The 19,154-nt window shown below is 45.3% G+C and overlaps 1 long non-coding RNA gene across 1 annotated transcript in view; it reads left to right on the forward strand.

Moving 5' to 3' along the window:
• Positions 1-19,154, forward strand: part of LOC146425426 (uncharacterized) — a 34,523-nt gene that overhangs the window by 8,330 nt on the left and 7,039 nt on the right. The window lies entirely within an intron of this gene.

Here is a 19,154-nt window from a genome sequence, read left to right on the forward strand (position 1 = left end):
TCCCTCTTCATGTGTCCCTTTTTCCCACAGTAAAAGCACACTATCTCATTCCTCTTTTGCCCTTCCGTATTTCTTGGAGGTTTTGGGGGCCATTTCTCTTGCGGTGATCTAGTAGTGGTTCTCTCTTGTCCCCCTCTTACAGCTGCTACCATCATTCTAACTTGTTTCTTATGACTTTCCTCATCCCTTCTGACATACACTTTCTGTGCTTCTCTCAATAACTCATCCAACCCCCGGTTTTGCCAGTCTTCTAATTTTTCTAACTTTTTCCTAATATCCACCCATGCCTTTGCTACAAATTGGGTTTTTAGCAATGTTTGTCCTACCGGGGAATCAGGATCTATGCCGGAGTAAAGTTGTAAATTTCTCCGGAGCCTTTCCAACCATTCAGTAGGGTCTTCATCTTTCTTTTGCAGCTCATTAAAGGCCTTAGTCATATTTTGTCCTCGGGGGACAGCCTCCTTAATGCCTTGGACTATGATAGTCCTTAAATCTTGCATGTGTGCTCTATCGTTTTCATTTTGATTGTTCCAATTAGGCCTCTGAAGGGGCCATTTAACATCTCCAATGGGGCCTTGTGGGTGATTGTTTTCCCAAATCCTCATCCCAGCTGCCCTTATCATTCTCCTCTCTTCTGCTGTGAATAAGATGCTCAATATTGACTGTATCTCATCCCAAGTATAAATATTTGGTCCTAAGAATTGATCTACTCTTTCTGCTACCCCCAGTGGATCTTCCAATAAATGCCCCATTTCCTTTTTAAATTCCCTGACATCGGCAGAGTTCAGAGGGACACCTATGTATCCGATACCGGGCGCCTGTCCTCCCCCTGGTTGATTAACCATACCCATGCCTACTTCTCTGAGAGGGTATAACTGGTTCCTTGCCTGGCTTCTAGTAACCCGTCTCTCGGGTGGTGGAGTGTCATCCCCCTCCATCTGTGGTGCATTTGGAACCGGCAGAGGTTGTGCTGGAGGGGGCACTGCAGCATCTGGCATGCGGGACGGGGGAACATAGGGTGGAGGTATTTCCTCCGCCTGTTTTCTCTTTCCTTTACTGAGAACAAACAGGCTTGTCCTATTTCCACTAGTTATCCACAGGGCTGCATAATCACTCTCTTCCTGGCTAAAAGGCTTTTTAGAGTTTACATACAAATTTAGAGCTTGGCAAATCCAATCCTCAGAGGATCCAAAAACCAGCCAGTAAAGAGGGTCTCCTCTAATTTGTTTTCCTCCCCAGACTGTCATGCAATAGTTAATCATTTTTGCCTTAGTTTTCCCTCGTGTACGTGGATCATCATCCCAATATCTGATCATTAACCCCAGAGGACTATCTGGTGGTATATCCGGGAGTCTTACTTGGGGCTCCCCCCCATGGATCCAGACAGCTTGCTCTTCCTCTGTCCCATCTTCCAGAGTGCCTTCACACACACACGCTCTCACGTCCTCCTGTTCGTGGCCCAGGCCCTCGCGGGATGTGGGAAACGCACTACAAAGGAGTCCACACTCACGTCATCCACACCGGATGTCTCAGACACCGCACTCTAGGATCCCCACCCCGACCGAACGGATTCCCTGTGTTATAAATTAACACATACTCACGCGTCTCGCGTCTTCATCCGGACTTTGTGCACAAAGATTAAGGGGTTCCTTCGCTCACTACCCGAAATTTAGGTTCGTCGGTAAGGGTTTCAAAGGGGTACCCTCTCCGGGCCGTTGTGACAACAGGGCGCCTCCCGTTGAGGGGTCTCCTAAGAATTGCCCCTATCCGAGTCACGGCACCAATTGTTATAAATTAGGTCTCAATAATCAATCAGAGACAATGTCCAATTAAGTATAATTTGATTTATTTAGAGCAAGCGGGTATCAGCGAGGCAGCGCTGGGCAGATAACTGCCCCGAAATAGTCCGAGCCCCCCCTTTTTATGCAGTCTCTATTTTCTGACCACGTATATCTTCTGGAGTTGGTACAGCCCCTTGTGTCGTGGTGTTGCTAGGTGGTCTTATTCTGCCCTTCGGTGGTCGTGGGAAACAAGTTCTTGCACGTTCGCAGTGCCCCCCCCCCCCTTTTTTCCCCCCCCAAGCGATGATTCTATAACAGCCCACTCCCAACAAATACAGGATACAGGATGTGCAGGGTGGGGGTCTCCCTCCCCTTTCTATTTGATTCTGTGGACAAACAGGATGTGTTGGGGCCCCTTTTCCTCTCTCTTGCGATTCTGCGAATTTCCATCACAGGCTGTGTGAGAAGTGCTGTTCACGAGGGTTGAGAGCTGGCGAAATTAAGATTTGTATTCTTGCTTTCACAAACAGTTAAGGTTACATTACACCCTGGAGTGTTTGTGTCGCTGGTTCAAGGTCTCATGGTGCGAAAGAGTTTTCCTGGGGTTGTATCATAGCTGCACAACAAAAGCTCCTAGCCTTAGATTGGGAACAGCAAGACCCAAAAGAATATTTGCCAGACCATCTGGTACCATGGTCTATAGTGTATTTAACTTGTAGAATTAGTAGATGTGAGTTCTGGACTTTGTGTGAGTGTATTCATTGTGGTCAAAGGTGGTATTGTATCTCATCCAGGAGGAGAACTGAGTGTCCAATTTGTGTGGAAAAATGAATTGGAGCCTGGGGATGGAGGAATCTTGAGGAAGTGAAAGTTGTAAAATTGGTTTGTGCAAAGCAGTTAGGGATTCCCAAGACTTAGGAAGTTGCAGAGGAAGAGTGGTAAGAGGTTGTGGAACATTGCCAAGAGGCATATCAGTGGAAGGTAGAGAAAGCCATGAAGAAATGGGATCTGCTAGCAGCAAACAAATAGTAAAGAAAAGCCCGTTAGGATGTGTACTAGCACCTTGGAAAAAATTAGGGAGTGTACCGGGAGGAACTATGAGAAAAGCAGATTTAATTAGGTACTGTAATCAGTGGTGGCCCCTATACAAATTAGAGTCAGAGGAAAAATGACCTGTGAATAGAACTTTAAATTACAATACTGTCTTGGATTAGAGACAAATTTCTCTAGGTGGAGAGCACTCCGAACAAACACCTCCCTGAAAACCAAGGGCTCTGGCACCCCCTCCCCCACCACAACAGAATTTCTTAGATGAAAGTGAAAAAAAACTATTTATTTAGCAGAACACACAAAGTGCCCTGCAAGGCACAGGGGAAGGGGAAAACAGTAGAAAAGGAGTTATTAAACGAGTAAACAGCTGGTCAACTTTAGCGTCCTTTTCCTCAGATGTAGTTTCCCCTCTCCGGGGGTCCCCCGGGGGGACTGGGCAGAGTTGCTCCAGTAGCTCCCTGGAGGATTCTTGTCTACCGTCCTCCGGGGGCTTCTTGGGTTTTCCAGGTGAGAAAGCAAATCAAAAAAAGGGGTCCAAAAGGAGACGACAAAGAAGCAATCCCAGGGGAAAAAGCTAGCTGCCCCAACAGCAGCAGCAGCAGCCAGACGAAGGAATGTCCTTTCTTTCCTCTCGCTTCCCAGCGGAGAAGCCTGGGGGAGAGTTTCAAAGCAACCCGCGCTTCTCCCAGCTGCTGAACGCAGTTAAAGCAACAGGACCACATTTCTGACCATACAAGCAAGCGATAGGGAATAGAGGATTATCATAACATCACCTCAAGACAAACACTTTGTTGCGGTTAATGTTGCTTTTAAGGAGAGAGAACAAATGGGATGAGGTCATGGATGCAAACGTTTTTTTACTCCAAGAAATACACCTGAGTGGCAGAGGGAATGTGGCATAAATCTGGCTCCGCAAGACCCTTTGGTGTTAGCATTAGAGAAGGACAAGAAGTGAAAAAAGAAGAGATCTTGTTATGCATCTAGTATAGGGCAGAGGTGTTTGAAGTTAGAAGATAAGCATGAAGGAGACAGCATTATAAATGTTCAGGATTTACAACCTAGCTATTCAAGGCCAGCTGCAAGATTCTCCTCCAACCACTCCCCCCTCCCCCGTCAAGCCCAAGCAGTAGTGAAGATGAGATTAATTGTCTTGGAGTGATGTTATGATAATCCTTTATCCTCTATCGTTGGCTTATATGCTCAAGAAAAAATGTAGTCCTGTCGCTTTAACTACATTTAGCCGCAGAGAGAAACGCGGGTTGTTTTGAAAACTTTTTCCCAAGCCTCGCTTCGGGGGAGGATTCTTCGCTCGGCAGAGACTGCGCGCTGGACGGCGGTCGGAGTGAGCTCTGTTCCGGTTCTTTTCTTTTTCCCTCTTTTTTATTTTTTTTTCTTCGTTTGGACCCCTTTTCTTCGATCTGCTTTGTCACTCGGAGACCCAAGAGAGCCAGAGGACAGCAGAGCTCTCAGGGAGCTCCACCCGGCCCCGGGGGGGGGGGCGAGGAGGAGAGGGGCTGCGTCTGAGGAAAAGGACTTTTTAATCAGGTTGAATAACTCCTTTTCACCTTGGTTTTCCCCTTCCCCTGTGCCTTGCAGGGCACTCTCTGTGTGGTTTTGTTAAATAAATAGTTTTTCCTCACTTCCATCTAAGAGGTTCTGTTGTGGGTGGGGGAGGGGGTGTCGGAGCCCTTCGCTCTCGGAGGAGAGTTTTATCATTAATCCAGGACAATATTTGGCGCCCAATGTGGGGCCTTGATTACTTGTTCTACACCTTTTGTGGGGTTAGAGAAAGTGAAGAAAAAAACCCTAATAATTACATTCTGGTTTTAAACGCTTTGTATTGAATTACAGCCATCAGTAGTCACTATGCTGTTTGATGGGAGGTTGTTTGATGTAATACTGTCTGTTTAGCACATAGGTTTGTTTCCCTACCAACAGGTAGGGGCAATCTTGTCCCTAATGTATAATTTCCACCAATCAGAGACACGACTCCGGCTTGTTATAGTAATGTGTGTGATACTGACGATCTGTAAGAAGGTATGGGAAACAGTTAAAGATGTACATGCTCTGTTACTTTCCTCCTCTAGTTTTAGTAACCTGTTTTGGAGTTTTATTAGTATTACCCAACCTGCTAGAGAAGTAGAGGGTGAAGCTTCCTGGCTCCTCACCCATCTCTTTCCCTTTAAATCTGGTATATCATCTTTTGAGAATATTCAGTTTCCCCTGGATGTTAAAGAGACCATTAACTTGGTAGTACAGGTGCTTTACCTGGTAGGTTCCATGTATATGATGTTCAGCTTTACCAGAATGAGGGCTGAGAAGTCCAGTATTGGGATAATGGCTGCAAGTTCCCCACACCCCTTTCTTAATGACTGTACTTGTCACCTATTGTCCTGCCTTCCCTACTCCATGTGGTCCTAGCCACGCCACCAGTTTTCCCTATTGGTTCCTGTACCCTAACCCCACGTGGCCCTGGCCACTCCCTTGGGTTTCCCCTATTGGTTCCTGTACTCCTAACTCCGCCCCTGTACCTCCCCTGTACCCAGAGGTCACTGGGCCTGTGTGCTGTCCCTGCCCCTCTCTGTTTCCCTATAAAGCCCCTTACCCTCCGCCATCTTGCTGTCTATGCTCCACGTGTGTCTATGCTCCACATGTGGCTGTGCATGTGAGGCCTTTGCCCTCGAGGCATCTCTGCCTCGGGGAGGTCGTTGGCCTCTGCTGCACCATGCAAATAAACATCTTCCATGGACACAACGCATAGACCCTCCTCGCCTCCTTTATCATCGCCGGTTGTGGAAGCAGACGAACCAGAGCTAGCCTTATGGCTCCCCGGCCGGTGAGAGCGCAGTGTCCAGCCCTGGGACAGAGGGTTTGGAGCACTGAGGCGCTGAACCGGGCTGGGTAGAGAAGCTCTAGGGTAAAGTCTGCTGCAACATCCTCAAAACCGCAACAGTCCAGAGGGGCTGAGCAGGAGCAGGCACCTAATCCAGATGTGAAGAAATTTGAATAGTGTGGAGTATGAGAGGACATAAGTAAAACTTTAAAGAAATTCTCTGACCCAATAGATTGGGAATTTCCCCCTGGACAAATCCTGAGACCAGCCGAGGTGGGGAAGTATCTGAAAGAGAAGTGCAGAGACAACTGCAGTGCAATATGTTGGGCCCTGGCATATGCTTATCGTACACTGTCGGATATTATAGAACAGGAAGTAAGGGAGCCTAAGCCAGTGGCAGTTGCTCCTGTTATGAGAAGCAGGAAAGCCCAAGTTAAGACTGATCACTCAGATGACAGTGGAAAGGGATCCTCAAGGTCAGCAACTGAGTCAGAGGTCATTGTTGAATCCATGAATGTGAGAGACCTTCATAGCCTAAGAAAAGATTATGTTCAATGGGATGATGAATCTGTAATTAGTTGGTTAGTCCGTCTTTGGGATGCCGCAGGCGATGTTACACTTCTAGATCCTACTGAGGCAAGGCATTTGAGGACTGTGTCACGTGACCCAGATATCAACCAAACTATACGAGATGGGCCTGACTGTTGCAGCCTCTGGAGACGACCTATTGGAGCTGCGAGGGGAAGATGCCTACATCCCGACAATCTGTATTTGCAACAGACCCAGTGGAGAACCATAGAACAAGAGATTCAATGCTTGAGAAAAATGGTGGTGGTAGAAATTGTCTTCTCAGAGGACATAGCAAACCCAGATCCGATTATAGACCCAGATAAGATAGAATGTACACCTGTGATGTGGCGGAAACTCCTAAAGCTTGGGCCATCAGAGTATGCTTCTGCTTTAGCCATTATGAAGCGAGATGACGGGCATGAGACCGTGCGTGATATGACAAGGAAGCTCTGAGCATATGCAGATGTCGTGCATAGTCCAATGAATGCAAGAATCTCAGCTGTAGAAACAAATATGCAGAAACTAGAAAATAAGATAGAGGAGAATCATGAAAAACTCAGTAAAGAGATTAAAGACAGCCTTCTCCAAATTTCGGCAGTACAGATCAGAGGTTCTGTTACCCCACACAGACGCTCCTCAGCAATAAGAACTGGATATATCCCTCAACGTGAGTTGTGGTATTTCCTGTGTGACAGTGGAGAAAACATGAACAGGTGGGATGGACAACCCACTACTGTCCTGGCACGACGAGTGCGTGAATTGAAGGAGGGCAAGACTCAGAGACGGAACTCCACCAGAAGGGAAGTAGCTCTACTCAACATGTCTGATTCCCTTGAAGGAACCTCTAACACGAATGCCCACCATAGTTAGAGGGGCCCTGCCTCTAGCCAGGTAGAGGCCAGGGAAAACCGTATTTTTTGGACAGTGTGGATTCGGTGGCCTGGCACATCAGAGCCACAAGAATATGAGGCTTTAGTTGACACTGGTGCACGATGCACAATAATTCCATCGCGACATGTGAGGACAGAACCTGTTTCTATTTCCGGCGTTACAAGAAGATCACAAGACTTGACCCTGGTGAAAGCTGAGGTGAGCCTGACTGGAAGAGAGTGGAAAGAACATTCCATTGTGACTGGCCCAGAAGCTCCATGTATTTTGGGTATAGACTTCCTCCGAAATGGATATTTCAAAGACCCAAAGGGACTCAAGTGGGCATTTGGGATAGCTGCTGTGAAGATAGAGGGCATTAAGCAATTGAACACCTTGCCTGGACTGTCAGAGAACCCATCTGCAGTAGGACTCCTGAAAGGGGAAGAGCAACAAGTACCGATTGCAACCTCGATTGTGCACCGCCGACAGTACCGGACAACTCGTGATGCCATGATTCCCCTTCACAAACTAATCCGTGAGCTGGAGAGCCAAGGGGTGGTCAGCAGGACCCATTCATCCTTTAACAGCCCCACCTGGCCTGTGCGAAAATCTGAAGGAGAATGGAGATTGACTGTGGACTATCGTGCCTTGAATGAGGTGACTCCATCTCTGAGTGCTGCCGTGCCAGACATGCTGGAGCTCCAGTATGAGCTAGAGTCCAAAGCAGCAAAGTGGTACGCCACTATTGACATTGCAAATGCATTTTTCTCCATTCCTCTGGCAGCAGAGTGCAAACCTCAGTTTGCTTTCACCTGGAGAGGCGTGCAGTACATGTGGAACCAATTGCCCCAGGGATGGAAACACAGTCCCACCATTTGTCATGGGCTGATCCAGGCTGCATTGGAAAAGGGTGGGGCTCCAGAACATTTGCAATACATTGACGACATCATTGTGTGGGGGGACACAGCAGAAGAAGTATTTGAGAAAGGAAGGGAATTCATCCAGATTCTCCTGGAAGCCAGTTTCGCCATAAAAAAGAGAAGCCTGCCAAAGAGATCCAGTTCCTAAGAGAGAAGTGGCAAGATGGACGGCGTCAGATTCCTACTGAAGTTATCAATAAAATCACCGCAATGTCCCCCCCAACCAACAAGAAAGAGACGCAAGCTTTCCTGGGAGCCATAGGCTTTTGGAAAATGCACATCTCCGAGTACAGCCAGATTGTGAGTCCTCTCTACTTGGTTACCCATAAGAAAAATGATTTCCACTGGAGCCCTGAACAACAGCAAGCTTTCACCCAGATCAAGCAGGAGATTGCTCATACAGTAGCCCTTGGCCCAGTCAGAACAAGGCCAGAAGTAAAGAATGTGCTTTACTCTGCAGCTGGGAACCATGGTCTGTCCTGGAGCCTTTGGCAGAAGGTGCCTGGTGAGACTCGGGGTCGTCCACTGGGATTCTGGAGCCGAAGTTACAGAGGGTCTGAAGCCAACTACACCCCAACAGAGAAAGAAATCTTAGCAGCATACGAAGGAGTCCAAGCTGCCTCAGAAGTAATTAGCACAGAAGCACAACTCCTCCCGGCACCTCGACTACCAGTGCTGGGGTGGATGTTTAAAGCAGAGGTTCCCTCTACTCACCATGCCACCAATGGCACATGGAGCAAATGGATTGCCCTTATCACACAGCACGCCCGTATGGGAAATCTGAATCGCCCTGGGATTTTAGAAATAATTACAAAGTAGCCTGAAGGTAAAGATTTTAGTCTGATTAAGGAAGAGGAGCTGGAACAGGTGACTCGTGCGGAGGAAGCTCCACCATACAACCAACTGCCAGCAGATGAAACACACTATGCTCTTTTCACTGATGGTTCCTGTCATCTTGTAGGGACAAAATGAAAATAGAAAGCAGCTGTGTGGAGCCCCACACGACGGGTTGCAGAAGCTAAGGAAGAAGAGAGTGGATCGAGTCAATTCGCTGAGCTCAAAGCCGTTCAGTTAGCCCTGGACATTGCTGAAAGAGAGAAATGGCCAAAGCTCTACCTCTATACTGATTCATGGATAGTAGCCAATGCTCTATGGGGTTGGCTGGAAAAGTAGAAGAAAGCTAGTTGGCAGCGTAGGGGAAAACCAATTTGGGCAGCTGAAGAGTGGAAAGACATCGCTAGCCGAGCAGAGAGACTACCTGTGAAGGTCCGCCATGTAGACGCCCATGTCCCCAAGAGTTGAACTAATGAAGAACACCGAAACAACGAACAGGTAGATCAGGCTGCAAAGATAAAGGTGTCCCAGGTAGACTTGGATTGGCAGCATAAGGGAGATTTATTCCTAGCTCGATGGGCCCATGATGCCTCAAGCCATCAGGGCAGAGATGCCACCTATAAGTGAGCACGAGACCGAGGAGTAGATCTAACCATGAACTGCATCTCTCAAGTTATCCATGACTGTGAAACATGTGCTGCCATCAAGCAAGCCAAGTGGGTGAAACCCCTGTGGTATGGTGGAAAGTGGTCAAAATACAAGTATGGTGAGGCCTGGCAGATTGATTACATCACACTGCCTCAAACCTGCCATGGCAAGCACTATGTGCTCACAATGATAGAAGCCACCACTGGGTGGCTAGAAACCTACCCTGTGCCTCATGCCACTGCTCATAACACCATCCTGGGCCTTAAAAACCATGTCCTGTGGAGGCATGGTACCCCTGAGAGAATTGAGTCAGATAACGGAACTCATTTTAAAAATAGCCTCATAAACAACTGGGCTAGAGACCATGGCATTGAGTGGGTGTACCACATCCCTTATCATGCACCAGCCACTGGCAAAGTGGAACAGTATAATGGACTGTTAAAAACCACCCTAAAGGCACTGGGTGGGGGAACTTATAAGAATTGGGAGCGACATTTAACAGAGGCCACTTGGTTAGTCAATATCCGAGGCTCCATCAACCGAGCAGGTCCTGCCCAATCTGAGCTTCTACATACAGTGGATGGAGATAAGGTCCCAGCAGTACATGCCAGAGGCTTGTTGGGGAAAACTGTCTGGATTAATTCTGCATCACATAAAGACAAACCCATCCGTGGAGTTGTTTTTGCTCAGGGACCAGAATGTACTTGGTGGATAATGCAGAAAAATGGAGAAACACGATGTGTCCCTCAGAGAAATTTAATTTTGGGTGAGGGCCACATGTAAGGTTGAGATAGCAACATATCACCATTTACTGAGTAACATTATTTGTACATAGTTATGTGTATATATGTATATGTGTATATATATATATGTGTATATATATATATATATATGTGTGTGTATGTGTATATATATATATATATGTATGTATATGTGTATATTTAGAGTTAAAAAATGTTAAGGTAGGCTTTAAGCCAACGCTATGGAATAAGGGGTGGAATGTCTTGGAGTGATGTTATGATAATCCTTTATCCCCTATCGTTGGCTTATATGCTCAAGAAAAAATGTAGTCCTGTCGCTTTAACTACATTTAGCCGCAGAGAGAAACGCGGGTTGTTTTGAAAACTTTTTCCCAAGCCTCGCTTCGGGGGAGGATTCTTCGCTCGGCAGAGACTGCGCGCTGGACGGCGGTCGGAGTGAGCTCTGTTCCGGTTCTTTTCTTTTTCCCTCTTTTTTATTTTTTTTTTCTTCGTTTTGAGACTCTGAGCTTTTTGCCCCCTTCCACCAGCACAGGCGCCTGTCTGTAGCCTCCAGGGCTGAAGGCTGAACTCTTAATTCAAATTCAAATTGTAGGTAACAGCTCTGGCCTGATGGCTTATCAGCTAAAGCATGCATTTGAAACCAGCACAGAAACCGCTGAATCATCCCATGAAGGACCGTCACCTTGGAGGGGGCTTTGGGGGTCTCCAAAGACCACCAGGACATACAGAGAATGCGTGGTGCACATACTAATGATATTAATGACTTCCGAGAAATGATTTGTATAACCACTCCTATCCTGAAGAATGTAATTAATATTCATGATTTTACCTATAACTCTGTGTCTTTGGGGTACTGAGGTGTGTGTGTGTTTGGTGGAAACAATCCCCACACATCCGGTGCACCGAATAAAGCAAATACCCACTTCTCTGACTTGGTCTCTGAAGTGTCTCTGAGCTCGATTGGGGCGAATCAAACTGGCACCCCAGATGGGACCCTGACTCTGCTCGGCTGCCGGATCCAGGGGTAAGCAGACCTCCCAGTCGCGACCCTGAATTTTCAGGGGGAGCTCAGCTGTCCTTTGGCTCACGGTGGGAGTAGACTAAGGACCATCTGCACCAAATTAAGGTATTTGCTACTTTTAAAATAAATGCCTGCAGGTCCGGGGTGCTAGTCCCCGAGGGTGAGTGGAGACTGGGTCTCCCGAAATTAGTCCCGGGCAAGGGGTTGGACCCCCGGGGTTGGACCCCGCTGTCAAGAAAAGGTACTTTTAAAAGTTTGGACCCCGGGGTTGGACCCCGCTATAGTTAAAGGTGCCTTTAAGGGGTTGGACTCCACTGTATTACAACATACTGTGATTTTTGTTCTGTCTGTTGTTATTCTGGTACTGTGTTACTGTGTCATTATTTTGTTAATGTGTGAGTGTGAACGAATGAGACGTGTCTCCGACATTGAGCGAGAATGGAGCTTTATCTACGTTTCCGTTCTCTGGCGACAGAAACGGCCAGAGAAAAGCGAAGAGACTGGCAAAGAGTGAACGAGTGTGGGTCACATATAAACCGTTGGTTTGGAGTGTCTGGAAGGGGGCAGATTATATTGTTGAATGGAGGGATTTTGGCTGCTGAGTTGAGAACGCTCGGACCCCAACACCTTTCTAGTATTGCTCTATTTGATTTTGCGATTAAAATTCTGTGTTTTGTGTGTGGAAACCGTTGTGAAACTTAAACTCAGTGCGCGTGTATTAATTGTGAGAGGAAGTGATGTTGTCTATTTGCTCGGGTGCTTCTGAAATTTTTTAATGTGTGTGCATGTACTGTGTGTGCAAAATTTTACCTGTGTTAATTGGTATTTTTGCCGGCATATAAATTTATGCGGGGACGCCCGCAAGATAAAAATAACTAATTGAATCTAATAAGTACCTCTTTAGAGCTCCTGTGTGTAGCTGCTGAAATATGGTTGTATAGAATGTTGTAGTAGATGGAGCTTGCAATTAAATAAGAGTAAGGGGAAAGGAAAAAGAAGGAAGAGAGGTGTTTCGGGACCCTCCCCCATCTTGCCTAAAATTTTGGCAGCTAACCCAGGGTGAGCTGCAGTTCCCTGTGTCCTCCCCTTTCGGCGTGGCAGTGGCGAGCTCGGAGGTGCGGGGCTGGATGCACAGGCTGAGGGCCTGTGGGGAGGTGCAGAGCCGAGCTGGAGCTGTGGGACAGCTGCGGGCTCAGCACCAGACAGTCCCTGACCCTGCCAGCCCCTGCGGCAGGGCGGCTGTGGGACACACCAATCACCTGTGGTGCTGCTGGCCTTGCCTGCTGACAGCCTCGGAGGGGGAAGGGCTGCGTTTGGATACTGCAGAGGGAATGTTTAGAAATGTAGATTGTCTGTTAAGAGTTCTGTCTAGGTCACCAGAATGACTTTGTGGGACAATGAGCACCCCCAGGGAATAGTGCGGGTGGGGGCTGGAGAAGGGCTGAATAAGCCCTGAAGAAACTGGTTAGAAAGGTACTGCAAATGTATGTAAGAAAAGATAAAAGAAGGCAGGAGCAAAAGTAATGCCAAAGAGACACTGAAAGCAAAAATGTCTGTAGAAAAGATATACCAAATTTTGTAATTAACTATTTCAAAGTTAAAATCTCCTGCCTGGGTTACTCTGAGTTGCTGCTTTGGTTTTTTTTTTGAACAAAAGTTTGCTCGAATGCTTGTAATTCAAATTCTTTACCCTTCAAGCAGCCAGCCAAATTGCCTTAGAGAAAATACAAATTAACTGCTGCAGAGGAAAAAATTTTAGAACTGCTGAGGAGAAGGTGGAGACAAGGTGTGTCTCTGAGCCACTGTCCGGGGCTGTTCAAGCAGCCAAGAACATGACAATGTGTGCTTAATTCATGTCCCCAAGAGGGTCCAGTCCTTTCTGTATGGTTGGTTGTCATGGCAAGTAACTTTTGCAAAAAGGTGTTCTTCCCCATGCTTTGAGAATTTGACAGCCACTTTTGGAGAACACGGTGGCGTGATGCTAATTTTATAAGTTACCAAATCCAGTGGCTGGCAGCTATTGATTGTCTCAGAATGTAGCCAGAGGCTGGCCGCACTGTCTGCAAGTTGTGCAGCCAAAGCTCCGATGGTAAATGAAGCCCGAAGGCTGACAATAGGAATATACCTCATAAGTTTCACACCAAGCTAAAGATTTATTAACTCAAAGAACATCTGAGTAGATGACCAGCGCAGTTATTGTACTGTGAATCTTGTCTAGTAAAACGAGAGTATTTAAGAAAAAAAAGAAAAAACCCAAAAACAAGGGGTTTGACTCAGCCTCCTTGAGGAAGTTGGAAAAAAAAAATGTATTTAGTAGTGAGTCTTCAAAAGTACTAGAAGAGTAACAATTTGAAAAATACACTATCGTTAATGAAAGGAAGTTAAAATAAGTGAAACATTGCCTCTTACATAGTCAGCTCAAGCAGCAGAGCTGTAAGTGCTTATAAAATCCTGCGAAGTATATAAAGACAAAATAGTGAATATTTTTACTAATTCTAAATATGCATATAGAGTAATACATGCATTTAAGAAATTATAAAAAAGGGAAGTTTATTAAATTTTAATTTCTCACTTATTAAAAGAATTTCCAATGGGGAGTTAAACGAGGCAAGAATTCATCATTCTCCCACTCTAACATGTGTTATCACTGTGCAAGTTTGTTTTAACATCTTTCAGTGTGTCCTCATCAGACAAAAAGCTGTGTGAGACAAAGAACCACTCAAGCCACAGAAGCAAAAGAACTGCTAACTTCCCTCACGGCTGTGAGATCTACAGCCAGAGACTCCTCTCCAGTGTGAAACTCCAGATAAAGAAGACACAAAAGAACAATATTAGACAATATAATATACAGTAAATTGGTTAAAAGATGCAACACCAAAATGAAACACATTAAATGGTTTTGTTTTTTGTATTTCCAGAACAGTGTTATCCACAGTCAGCTATCCTAGCAAAACCTTGTAATAATTGTAATGGCAAGTATGGCTTCAGATGCAAAGGGGTAAGTAAGCCAGAAAAAAAAAAAAAGGGAAAGCTATGTGAGCTTGAATCTAAATTTGTGAAATTGATATATAACAATAACAAAATAATTTCATTTTTAAAATGAAAAGGTTTCAAAAGGATGGCTGGCTATTTTACTAAGTATTTATAACTGTTGCTGTTTAATGCATAGTTGTTTGTCCAGTGTTTAAGAATGCTAAGCCCCACAAAAGAAAATACTGCCTTTGAAAAATCGCTAAAAGTCATAGACCAATCTGCCAGGCTTTGGGCTCCGCAATTTAAAAGTTAATTTAAAATAGCAGTTAAAAGTGCCATTCTTCAGTAGCACATTTGAAGTCCTAGAAAAAGCTCGCAAAATCGTATAAAAGATCCTGAACATCTGTTGATTTATGTGAGTGGCTAATATTTGTGAGCATATTTTTTCTGTAAATTGAAAGATAATCTAGATTTACGGAGAGTAAAACAAAAGACTGAAAAAGAGAGAAAAGATAGCCTAATGGATCACAAGCAAAAACTAACAGCATGAGAATCTTAGTCAGTTATGCTTTCCTCTTTCCTTTCTGCTCTGTTTGCTAGAAATTCTACCAAGGTGAGGAAGTACCCCATTTTACAAGCAAGAAAAGCTATCAGAGGTCCTGATCACTGTCTGGAGCCATGATGTGAGCTGCCAAAACTGGAAAATTTAATGTCTCTGCAACACTTCAAAATGCCTGTGTGTATGGTGTGTGGGAAAGGGACAGGTCAGGCCTTGCCCTGGTGAGACAGTGAACTGCTCCTTACCTCACCCCCAGAGCATCCCAGCCCTGCAGTGAGGTCCAGTCATGGACACAGCAGAGGCAGTGCTGCACAGAGCTCCAAGCCCAGCCCTATAGTGGGGCCAGCCATGCACACAGCAGAGGCAGTGCTGCACAGAGCTCCAAGCCCAGCCCTATAGTGGGGCCAGCCATGCACACAGCAGAGGACAGTGCTCCAATCTCCCCATCCCTGACTCCAAAGAAACCTGCTAGGGGATGGAAGGCCCAAGAAAGCCAAAAGAATTAACATTCCTCTTAGAATTTCTATAGATTCTGTCTTTCTTCTTTTTCTTCAAACCAATATCTCTCCACATTAGTGTTGTTCCTAATATATAAACCCACCAATTTTCAGTTTTGCCAGGTAGTTTATACCCTGGCCCGAAGTAAGTAAACTAAAGAAGAACCTTTCTACCATTGTAGAGGCCATAATGAATGCCACTGCAGATGCCATAAAAGCACAGCAAATCAAGATAAAGAGCATCTCACAATTAACTATAGATTTGCTGTATGCCAAAAGAGAAAGAGTATGTACAGTTATAAATACAAGCTGTTGCAATTATGTTAATCCTAACTTAAACAAATGTATGTAATAGTTTTTTGTGTTACTGCATTATTTACTGTCTGCAATAGTAGTTATTGTTATATAATATTATGTACTTAGAACTGTGATGTTTATATCCAATAGCAAAAGTATAAACTTAGATATAAAATAGAGAAAGGTATTTACTTTCATGACATACAAGATTTGTAAAGAATTACAAATTACAAAAGAAAAGGGGGGGATTGAGACTCTGAGCTTTTTGCCCCCCTTCCACCAGCACAGGCGCCTGTCTGTAGCCTCCAGGGCTGAAGGCTGAACTCTTAATTCAAATTCAAATTGTAGGTAACAGCTCTGGCCTGATGGCTTATCAGCTAAGCATGCATTTGAAACCAGCACAGAAACCGCTGAATCATCCCATGAAGGACTGTCACCTTGGAGGAGGCTTTGGGGGTCTCCAAAGACCACCAGGATATACGGAGCATGCGTGGTGCACATGCTAATGATATTAATGACTTCCGAGAAATGATTTGTATAACCACTCCTATCCTGAAGAATGTAATTAATATTCATGATTTTACCTATAACTCTGTGTCTTTGGGGTACTGAGGTGTGTGTGTGTTTGGTGGAAACAATCCCCACACATCCGGTGCACCGAATAAAGCAAATACCCACTTCTCTGACTTGGTCTCTGAAGTGTCTCTGAGCTCGATTGGGGTGAATCAGTTTGGACCCCTTTTCTTCGATCTGCTTTGTCACTCGGAGACCCAAGAGAGCCAGAGGACAGCAGAGCTCTCAGGGAGCTCCACCCGGCCCCGGGGGGGGGGGGGCGAGGAGGAGAGGGGCTGTGTCTGAGGAAAAGGACTTTTTAATCAGGTTGAATAACTCCTTTTCACCTTGGTTTTCCCCTTCCCCTGTGCCTTGCAGGGCACTCTCTGTGTGGTTTTGTTAAATAAATAGTTTTTTCCTCACTTCCATCTAAGAGGTTCTGTTGTGGGTGGGGGAGGGGGTGTCGGAGCCCTTTGCTCTCGGAGGAGAGAGAGTTTTATCATTAATCCAAGACATTAATGATCCTGGCTAAGGGACCAGTTCCAAAGCTCCGGTTGTAGCATAGAGAAGAAGGAAAAGTAACAAGGTTTTGCCTCTAATAGCCCCTCTGAGTGAAGTAATATGTCCTGGGGGAGAAGCAATGTGAGTGAAAGTTCCCTTTTCCACTAGTGATTTGAATAGCTGGAGAGAAGAAGTTAGAAATTACAGAGAGGATCCCAGTAAAGTTGCAAAAAGGTTTTGAGTTGGTTGTAAGGAACCAAGACCCTGATTAGGGTGATGTTGATTTAATGTTGTCAGAGCTTACAGAAACAGAATAGGAGTTGGTAATAAAAACAGCCAAAGCACATGTAGAGGGACAAATTGCTAGCGGAGCCCTGCAGGGTACAACAGAACAGGTGTTTCCCACTTCCAATCCCCAGTGGAACCCTGTCCTGGATTAGTGATAAAATTGTCTAGGTAAGGAGAGCTCTGAACAAACGCCTCCTCCGAGAGCCAAGGGCTCCGACACCCCCTCCTCCACCCACAACAGAATTTCTTAGATGGAAGTGAAGAAAAAACTATTTATTTAACAAAACCACGCAGAGTGCCCTGCAAGGCACAGGGGGAAGGGGAGAACAGGGTAAAAGGAGTTATTAAACCTGATTAAAAAGCTGGTAATTTTAGTGTCCTTTTTCTTCAGATGTACTTTCTCCTCTTCGGGCCCCCCTTGGGGGGCTGGGCGGAGTTGCCCGGAAGCTCTGCTGTCCTCCAAGCCCTTTTGGGTTTTCTGGGCGACAAAGCAGATCGCAGAAAAGGGTCCAAACGAAAAAAAATTATGAAAAAAAAAAAAAAAAAAAGAAACAGAGCTGGCCACCCCGACAGCCGTTGTAGCACGCAGTCTCTGGAGAGAGCGAGAGTCCTCCCTTCCCCCCTCCTTGCTCCCCTGCAGCGAGGCTTGGGGAAAAAGTTTTCAAAACAACCCGCTCTTCTCTCTGCGGCTGAATGTAGTTAAAGTGACAGGACCACATTTTTTGAGCATATAAGCTAACGATAGGGAATAAAGGATTATCATAACATCACTCCAAGACAAACCCGAATAATGAAGAAGATTATGCACTGCTGGTTAGGTACCGAAATTTGATTATATTTGAATTAGAAAATGCTATTCCAAAGGCAGTGAATTGGTCAATGATATTCCAGGTTAAACAAGGATGACAGGAGTCTCCTACTGCTTTTATGGACAGACTTCTTGCAGCCTTGCAGAAGTATACAACCCTGGACCCCTCATCAGACATGGGAAAGCAGCAGTTAGTCTCTCTAATGTTAGGGCAATCAAGCCCAGACATCAGATCTAAACTTCAGAAGACGAAAGAACCTGCAAACAGGGACCTGGAACCATTAATGGGAGAAGCCTAGAGAGTATACAATAATAGGGACAAGCAAGAACAGAAAAAGCTGACCACAGCTATAGTGGCTGCGCTGGATCAGCATCAGAATGGTGGGCGTGGTCGGGGACTGAGCAGAGGCAGAGGTAGAGGTGGAAGCAGCAGGGGAAGCTCAAATCAATCACATCCCAGACTGGGACCAAATCAGTGTGTATATTGTAAAAAAGCAGGACACTGGAAGTGCCAGTGCCCTCATCTTGCAAATCAAGTGCAAGAGACTGTCACTGCATCTGTGGATAATAGTGATTGACATAGACTGGCAGACTCTGTCCTAGCAGATCCGCTGGTTAAAATTCAACTAGAGAAAGACAAAGAAATTGAATTTTTGATAGATACTGGAGCCACATTTTCAGTTTTGAATCAAGCTTTGGTGCCTAAAAGTGAAAAATACATTAAAGTCAAGGGAGCCATGGGCCAACCAGAAAATGCATTCTTTTTAAAACCACTTGAATACAAAATTGGGAAAAGGATGGGAGTACATCAATTCCTCTATTTACCTAATTCACCTAAATCTTTGTTAGGCAGGGATTTACTCAAAATTTGGAAGCAATAATTGAATTTAAAGAAGGGGAAATAAAATTTAAAGTGCCAGAAGACAAATTAGTTTTAGCATTAGGATTAACAATTGAGACAGAGAGAGGAAACAATGACACCTATTTAGAACAAATATTGAACCAGGTGTACCCAGGGGTATGGAATACTGATATTCCAGGAAGATCAAAATTAGCTGACCCCATTAAAATTGAATTACAAGCAGGAGCCAGACCAGTGACTAAGAAACAGTATCCCCTAAGACTGGAAGATAGAAAAGGAATAGAGCCCATAATCAATAAACTTCTAGCATCAGGACTATTGAAAAAATGTGAGTCAGAGTTTAATACCCCCATATTGCCAGTGAAGAAACCTAATGGAGCCTACAGACTAGTACAAGATCTGCGAGCAGTTAATGGAATCACCAAAAGTCTCCATCCAGTGGTAGCTAATCCTTACACACTGTTAACAAAATTATGAGAGGATTTAATCTGCTTTTCAGGCATAGATTTCAAAGATGCCTTCTTCTGCT

Source organism: Lichenostomus cassidix, chromosome W, assembly GCF_008360975.1.
Source record: "Lichenostomus cassidix isolate B80296 chromosome W, HeHo_3.0, whole genome shotgun sequence".
NCBI lineage: Eukaryota > Metazoa > Chordata > Aves > Passeriformes > Meliphagidae > Lichenostomus > Lichenostomus cassidix.